Here is a 7695-nt window from a genome sequence, read left to right on the forward strand (position 1 = left end):
CAAGTAACGGTGGAGCGATCAAAGGAACCATAACTGATTTAATGAGCCATTCGCAGTTTCACTGTATCGGAACCGTGTGTACTTAGACTTGCATGGCTTAATCTTTGAGACAAGCATATGCTACTGGCAGGATCAACCAGGTAGCCCTCGCGTCCGGCGGTCTGTGTTTCTTGCATTGGAACCGGAGCTGAGCGGGGAGCCGGGCGCGGGGACCGGGCGGCGCCCGCGGGAGACGGCCTCCCGCGGGGTTACCCCCGGCGGCACCCCAGCCTCCCTCGTTGTTTTTTCTCTCTCATTTTTTTCGGACGTGGGCTACCGAAATTTCCGTTACCGATTCAGCCCCCGTGCGCGGTGAGGAAGTCGGCTGGGCCTCGGTATGTACTCGGTCCGTAGAGGCCGCGTTACCGCGTGGCGGTCAGTCGCGGGAGGGAGCCGGAGCCGCCCGCACGCCCGCGACCGCAACACGCACTCGGAGGCGGCGTCTTCTGACAGACGCCGGTAGGGTTTGAGAAACATGCTTTTTCGGGAAGGACCGCTCGGCTGACGCGGGCCTGGGCTCCCGCACCCCTCTCGTGGCGGGGCACCCGCGAGCGCGGCGGAACTCCCGTGTAGGACATCTCTGGGCCCGTGTGGCCGACGGGCACGCGACAGGGTCGTCTCGGTCTCGCGACGAAAGCGGTTTCGCGCTGGTTGGTGCGCTAGAGGTCGATCCGCAGGCCGAAGGAACCGTCCACCCGAACACCCCGGCGCGAGGCCGGGGCCGGCAGGGGCCCTCCGATGGCGGGTCATGCTTGCCAATCGGTCAGTGGTTGGTGTGGTGCAGTACATGTCAGGGTGTGGGTGCGAGATGGGCCGGGAGGACCGCTCCTCCTGCGTCGGACCCCGAGTCATAGGAAGTGCCGTTTTGTCACAACCCCAGGGGTGGGGTGGGTAACGGTAGGGAAGTGCCGGCCAACGCGCAGAGGTCGACCCGCAGGCCGAAGGAACCGTCCACCCGAACACCCCGGCGCGAGGCCGGGGCCGGCAGGGGCCCTCCGATGGCGGGTCATGATTGCCAATCGGTCAGTGGTTATGTGTGTGCTGCGGTGCCGGCCAACGCTCAGAGGTCGACCCGCAGGCCGAAGGAACCGTCCACCCGAACACCCCGGCGCGAGGCCGGGGCCGGCAGGGGCCCTCCGATGGCGGGTCATGATTGCCAATCGGTCAGTGGTTGTGTGTGTGCTGCGGTGCCGGCCAACGCTCAGAGGTCGACCCGCAGGCCGAAGGAACCGTCCACCCGAACACCCCGGCGCGAGGCCGGGGCCGGCAGGGGCCCTCCGATGGCGGGTCATGATTGCCAATCGGTCAGTGGTTATGTGTGTGCTGCGGTGCTGCGGTGCCGGCCAACGCTCAGAGGTCGACCCGCAGGCCGAAGGAACCGTCCACCCGAACACCCCGGCGCGAGGCCGGGGCCGGCAGGGGCCCTCCGATGGCGGGTCATGATTGCCAATCGGTCAGTGGTTGTGTGTGTTGCGGTGGGGCCGGGAGGACCGCTCCTCCTGCGTCGGTCCCCGGGTCATGGGAAGTGCCGTGTGGCGGTGGTGGGGCCGGGAGGACCGCTCCTCCTGCGTCGGACCCGAGTCATAGGAAGTGCCGTGTGGCGGGGCCGGGAGGACCGCTCCTCCTGCGTCGGACCCGAGTCATAGGAAGTGCCGTGTGGCGGGGCCGGGAGGACCGCTCCTCCTGCGTCGGACCCGAGTCATAGGAAGTGCCGTGTGGCGGGGCCGGGAGGACCGCTCCTCCTGCGTCGGACCCGAGTCATAGGAAGTGCCGTGTTGCGCTGGTGGGGCCGTGCCCGCCAACAGCCTTCAGTGGTCGGATACCACGTTTGCAAGCTCCCCGCTGGAATGGGGACTTAGAAGAAATGAGGGGAAAATTCCCCCGGAGCTCCGTGCCTGAGGGCGGGCTGTGAGCCGCGCCGCGTCCGCCAACAGCCTTCCATGGTCGGACACCATTGTTCGCAAGTTGCCCGCTGGAATGGGCACATAGAAGAAATTTCGAGGATAACATCCACCAGAGCGCCAGGGCGGCCGTTATTGCAGTATGCGTCCGCCTGGCAGCTCTCTTCCGCGGGAACCATTGGGCAATTTCTTTCACGGAGGTGGACATAGAAGAATTTTTGTTTCTAAAAACGTGGTTCCTAAAAATGTGCCCCAGGTGTTTTGGAAAACCCGGGTAAACCTGGGAAGTAGGCAAATGACCCTCTGACTAGGGGTAAAAACGTTTGCCTACTGCAGCGCCCCTAATGCAATTCGGCGGAACTGCAACGCCCCTGGTCGCCTAAACGCTACCCCTGGTCGCCTAAACCTCACCCCTGGTCGCCTAAACCTCACCCCTGGTCGCCTAAAAGTCACCCCTGGTCGCCTAAATTGTCAACCCCTGGTCACCTAAATTGTCAACCCCTGGTCGCCTAAAGGGGACTTAGAAGAAATGAGGGGGCAAATTCCCCCGGAGCTCCGTGCCTGAGGGCGGGCTGTGAGCCGCGCCGCGTCCGCCAACAGCCTTCAGTGGTCGGATACAATGTTTGAAAGGTCCCCGCTGGAAAGGGGACTTAGAAGAAATGAGGCAAATTTCCCCGGAGCTCCGTGCCTGAGGGCGGGCTGTGAGCCGCGCCGCGTCCGCCAACAGCCTTCAGTGGTCGGATACAATGTTTGAAAGGTCCCCGCTGGAAAGGGGACTTAGAAGAAATGAGGCAAATTTCCCCGGAGCTCCGTGCCTGAGTGCGGGCTGTGAGCCGCGCCGCGCCCGCCAACAGCCTTCAGTGGTCGGATACAATGTTTGAAAGTTCCCCGCTGGAAAGGGGACTTAGAAGAAATGAGGCAAATTTCCCCGGAGCTCCGTGCCTGAGGGCGGGCTGTGAGCCGCGCCGCGTCCGCCAACAGCCTTCAGTGGTCGGATACAATGTTTGAAAGGTCCCCGCTGGAAAGGGGACTTAGAAGAAATGAGGCAAATTTCCCCGGAGCTCCGTGCCTGAGGGCGGGCTGTGAGCCGCGCCGCGCCCGCCAACAGCCTTCAGTGGTCGGATACAATGTTTCAAAGTTCCCCGCTGGAAAGGGGACTTAGAAGAATTGAGTAAAATTCACCCGGAGCTCCGTGCCCGAGGGCCGGCTATGAGCCGCGCCGCGCCCGCCAACAGCCTTCCTTTGGTCGGATACAATGTTTCAAAGTTCCCCGCTGGAAAGGGGACTTAGAAGAAATTTGTGAAAATTCACCCGGAGCTCCGTGCCTGAGGGCCGGCTATGAGCCGCGCCGTGCCCGCCAACAGCCTTCCACGGTCGGATACAATGTTTCAAAGTTCCCCGCTGGAAAGGGGACTTAGAAGAAATTTGTGAAAATTCACCCGGAGCTCCGTGCCCGAGGGCCGGCTATGAGCCGCGCCGTGCCCGCCAACAGCCTTCCACGGTCGGATACAATGTTTCAAAGTTCCCCGCTGGAAAGGGGACTTAGAAGAAATTTGTGAAAATTCACCCGGAGCTCCGTGCCCGAGGGCCGGCTATGAGCCGCGCCGTGCCCGCCAACAGCCTTCCACGGTCGGATACAATGTTTCAAAGTTCCCCGCTGGAAAGGGGACTTAGAAGAAATTTGTGAAAATTCACCCGGAGCTCCGTGCCTGAGGGCCGGCTATGAGCCGCGCCGTGCCCGCCAACAGCCTTCCACGGTCGGATACAATGTTTCAAAGTTCCCCGCTGGAAAGGGGACTTAGAAGAAATTTGTAAAATTCACCCGGAGCTCCGTGCCCGAGGGCCGGCTATGAGCCGCGCCGTGCCCGCCAACAGCCTTCCACGGTCGGATACAATGTTTCAAAGTTCCCCGCTGGAAAGGGGACTTAGAAGAAATTTGTGAAAATTCACCCGGAGCTCCGTGCCCGAGGGCCGGCTATGAGCCGCGCCGTGCCCGCCAACAGCCTTCCACGGTCGGATACAATGTTTCAAAGTTCCCCGCTGGAAAGGGGACTTAGAAGAAATTAGGCAACTTTCCCCGGAGCTCCATGCCTGAGTGCGGGCTGTTTGCCGCGCCGTGCCCGCCAACAGCCTTCAGTGGTCGGATACAATGTTTCAAAGTTCCCCGCTGGAAAGGGGACTTAGAAGAAATTATGAATATTTTTGTTTCTAAAAACGTGATCCCTGAAAATGTGCCCCAGGTGTTTTGGAAAACCCGGGTAAACCTGGGAAGTAGGCAAATGACCCTCTGACTAGGGGGGAAGAACGTTTGCCTACTGCAGCGCCCCTAATGCAATTCGGCGGAACTGCAACGCCCCTGGTCGCCTAAACGCTACCCCTGGTCGCCTAAAAGCTACCCCTGGTCGCCTAAAAGCTACCCCTGGTCGCCTAAACGCTACCCCTGGTCGCCTAAACGCTACCCCTGGTCGCCTAAACGCTACCCCTGGTCACCTAAACGCTACCCCTGGTCGCCTAAACGCTTCCCCTGGTCACCTAAACGCTACCCCTGGTCGCCTAAACGCTACCCCTGGTCGCCTAACTGACCCCTCGTGTGTGGGGATCAACGTTTGCCTACTAGGGCGTCCTCCGGCGGCCTCTCGGCAGTACTGCAGGCCCATTTTAGCCGAGCCCATTGAAATGAATGGGGGAATTTTATACGTTTTTGCCTTTTTTTCCCCCCCTCGTTCTTTTTGTATTTATTCATTTATTTCAACTTTTACCGACTCAACCGCCCTCCGGCGTGCCCTCGGCGGTCCCGCAAGCCCAATTCGGCCGAGCCCATTGAAATGAATGGGGGAATTTTATACGTTTTTGCCTTTTTTTTTCCCCCCCCCTCGTCCTTTTTGTATTTATTCATTTATTTCAACTTTTACCGACTCAACCGCCCTCCGGCGTGCCCTCGGCGGTCCCGCAAGCCCAAATCGGCCGAGCCCATTGAAATGAATGGGGGGATTTTCTACGTTTTTGCCTTTTTTCCCCCCCTCGTCCTTTTTGTATTTATTTACTTATTTCAACCTTTACCGACTTAGGGGCCACTTGGCACCGCCTGTGCCCGGGGAAGGTGCTCATATTCGGCTTCACTGTCAGGCAGCATGCACTCCTCCTCCGGAGCTTCCATTTGGGCAAACTTAGGGGCCGCTTGGCACCGTCCGTGCCCGGGGAAGGTGCTCCTATTCGGGCCAAGTGTGACACACGCCCGCCCTCCTCCTCCGGAGCTTCCATGAGGGTAAACTTAGGGGCCGCTTGGCACCGCCTGTGCCCGGGGAAGGTGCTCCTATTCGGCTTCACTGTCACACAGCATGCACTCATCCTCCGGAGCTTCCATAAGGGCAAACTTAGGGGCCGCTTGGCACCGCCTGTGCCCGGGGAAGGTGCTCATATTCGGCTTCACTGTCACACAGCATGCACTCATCCTCCGGAGCTTCCATAAGGGCAAACTTAGGGGCCGCTTGGCACCGCCTGTGCCCGGGGAAGGTGCTCCTATTCGGCTTCACTGTCATGCAGCATGCACTCCTCCACCGGAGCTTCCATTTGGGCAAACTTAGGGGCCGCTTGGCACCGCCTGTGCCCGGGGAAGGTGCTCCTATTCGGGCCAAGTGTGACACACGCCCGCACTCCTCCTCCGGAGCTTCCATTTGGGCAAACTTAGGGGACGCTTGGCACCGCCCGTGCCCGGGGAAGGTGCTCATATTCGGCTTCACTGTCACACAGCATGCACTCATCCTCCGGAGCTTCCATAAGGGCAAACTTAGGGGCCGCTTGGCACCGCCTGTGCCCGGGGAAGGTGCTCATATTCGGGCCAAGTGTGACACACGCCCGCACTCCTCCTCCGGAGCTTCCATTTGGGCAAACTTAGGGGCCACTTGGCACCGCCTGTGCCCGGGGAAGGTGCTCATATTCGGCTTCACTGTCAGGCAGCATGCACTCCTCCTCCGGAGCTTCCATTTGGGCAAACTTAGGGGCCGCTTGGCACCGTCCGTGCCCGGGGAAGGTGCTCCTATTCGGGCCAAGTGTGACACACGCCCGCCCTCCTCCTCCGGAGCTTCCATGAGGGTAAACTTAGGGGCCGCTTGGCACCGTCCGTGCCCGGGGAAGGTGCTCCTATTCGGGCCAAGTGTGACACACGCCCGCCCTCCTCCTCCGGAGCTTCCATGAGGGTAAACTTAGGGGCCGCTTGGCACCGCCTGTGCCCGGGGAAGGTGCTCATATTCGGCTTCACTGTCACACAGCATGCACTCATCCTCCGGAGCTTCCATAAGGGCAAACTTAGGGGCCGCTTGGCACCGCCTGTGCCCGGGGAAGGTGCTCATATTCGGGCCAAGTGTGACACACGCCCGCACTCCTCCTCCGGAGCTTCCATTTGGGCAAACTTAGGGGCCACTTGGCACCGCCTGTGCCCGGGGAAGGTGCTCATATTCGGCTTCACTGTCAGGCAGCATGCACTCCTCCTCCGGAGCTTCCATTTGGGCAAACTTAGGGGCCGCTTGGCACCGTCCGTGCCCGGGGAAGGTGCTTCTATTCGGCTTCACTGTCACACAGCATGCACTCCTCCTCCGGAGCTTCCATAAGGGCAAACTTAGGGGCCGCTTGGCACCGTCTGTGCCCGGGGAAGGTGCTCCTATTCGGCTTCACTGTCACACAGCATGCACTCCTCCTCCGGAGCTTCCATGAGGGTAGACTTAGGGGCCACTTGGCACCGCCTGTGCCCGGGGAAGGTGCTCATATTCGGCTTCACTGTCCGGAGCTTCCATTAGGGCAAACTTAGGGGCCACTTGGCACCGCCTGTGCCCGGGGAAGGTGCTCCTCTCCGGGCTAAGTGTGACACACGCCCGCACTCCTCCTCCGGAGCTTCCATTAGGGCAAACTTAGGGGCCGCTTGGCACCGCCTGTGCCCGGGGAAGGTGCTCATATTCGGCTTCACTGTCAGGCAGCATGCACTCCTCCTCCGGAGCTTCCATTTGGGCAAACTTAGGGGCCGCTTGGCACCGTCTGTGCCCGGGGAAGGTGCTCCTATTCGGGCCAAGTGTGACACACGCCCGCACTCCTCCTCCGGAGCTTCCATTAGGGCAAACTTAGGGGCCGCTTGGCACCGCCTGTGCACGGGGAAGGTGCTCCTATTCGGCTTCACTGTCACACAGCATGCACTCCTCCTCCGGAGCTTCCATAAGGGCAAACTTAGGGGCCGCTTGGCACCGTCTGTGCCCGGGGAAGGTGCTCCTATTCGGGCCAAGTGTGACACACGCCCGCACTCCTCCTCCGGAGCTTCCATAAGGGTAGACTTAGGGGCCGCTTGGCACCGCCTGTGCCCGGGGAAGGTGCTCATATTCGGCTTCACTGTCACACAGCGTGCACTCCTCCTCCGGAGCTTCCATTTGGGCAAACTTAGGGGCCGCTTGGCACCGTCTGTGCCCGGGGAAGGTGCTCATATTCGGGCCAAGTGTGACACACGCCCGCACTCCTCCTCCGGAGCTTCCATGAGGGTAGACTTAGGGGCCGCTTGGCACCGCCTGTGCCCGGGGAAGGTGCTCATAGTCGGCTTCACTGTCAGGCAGCATGCACTCCTCCTCCGGAGCTTCCATTTGGGCAAACTTAGGGGCCGCTTGGCACCGTCTGTGCCCGGGGAAGGTGCTCATATTCGGGCCAAGTGTGACACACGCCCGCACTCCTCCTCCGGAGCTTCCATTTGGGCAAACTTAGGGGCCGCTTGGCACCGCCT

The 7695-nt window shown here is 60.8% G+C and overlaps 1 non-coding gene across 1 annotated transcript in view; it reads right to left on the reverse strand.

Moving 5' to 3' along the window:
• The window catches only part of LOC148314095 (18S ribosomal RNA), a 1933-nt gene extending 1790 nt beyond the window's left edge, over positions 1-143 (reverse strand). The window contains exon 1 of the ribosomal RNA XR_015841971.1: positions 1-143. This exon is cut by the window's left edge and continues 1790 nt beyond it. This is a non-coding gene — a ribosomal RNA (18S ribosomal RNA).
• Between the last annotated feature and the right edge of the window lie 7552 nt (positions 144-7695).

The sequence above is a fragment of the Idiotropiscis lumnitzeri genome, unplaced genomic scaffold, assembly GCF_059441095.1.
Source record: "Idiotropiscis lumnitzeri isolate Australia: NSW breed Sydney's pygmy pipehorse unplaced genomic scaffold, RoL_Ilum_1.0 HiC_scaffold_457, whole genome shotgun sequence".
Taxonomy (NCBI): domain Eukaryota; kingdom Metazoa; phylum Chordata; class Actinopteri; order Syngnathiformes; family Syngnathidae; genus Idiotropiscis; species Idiotropiscis lumnitzeri.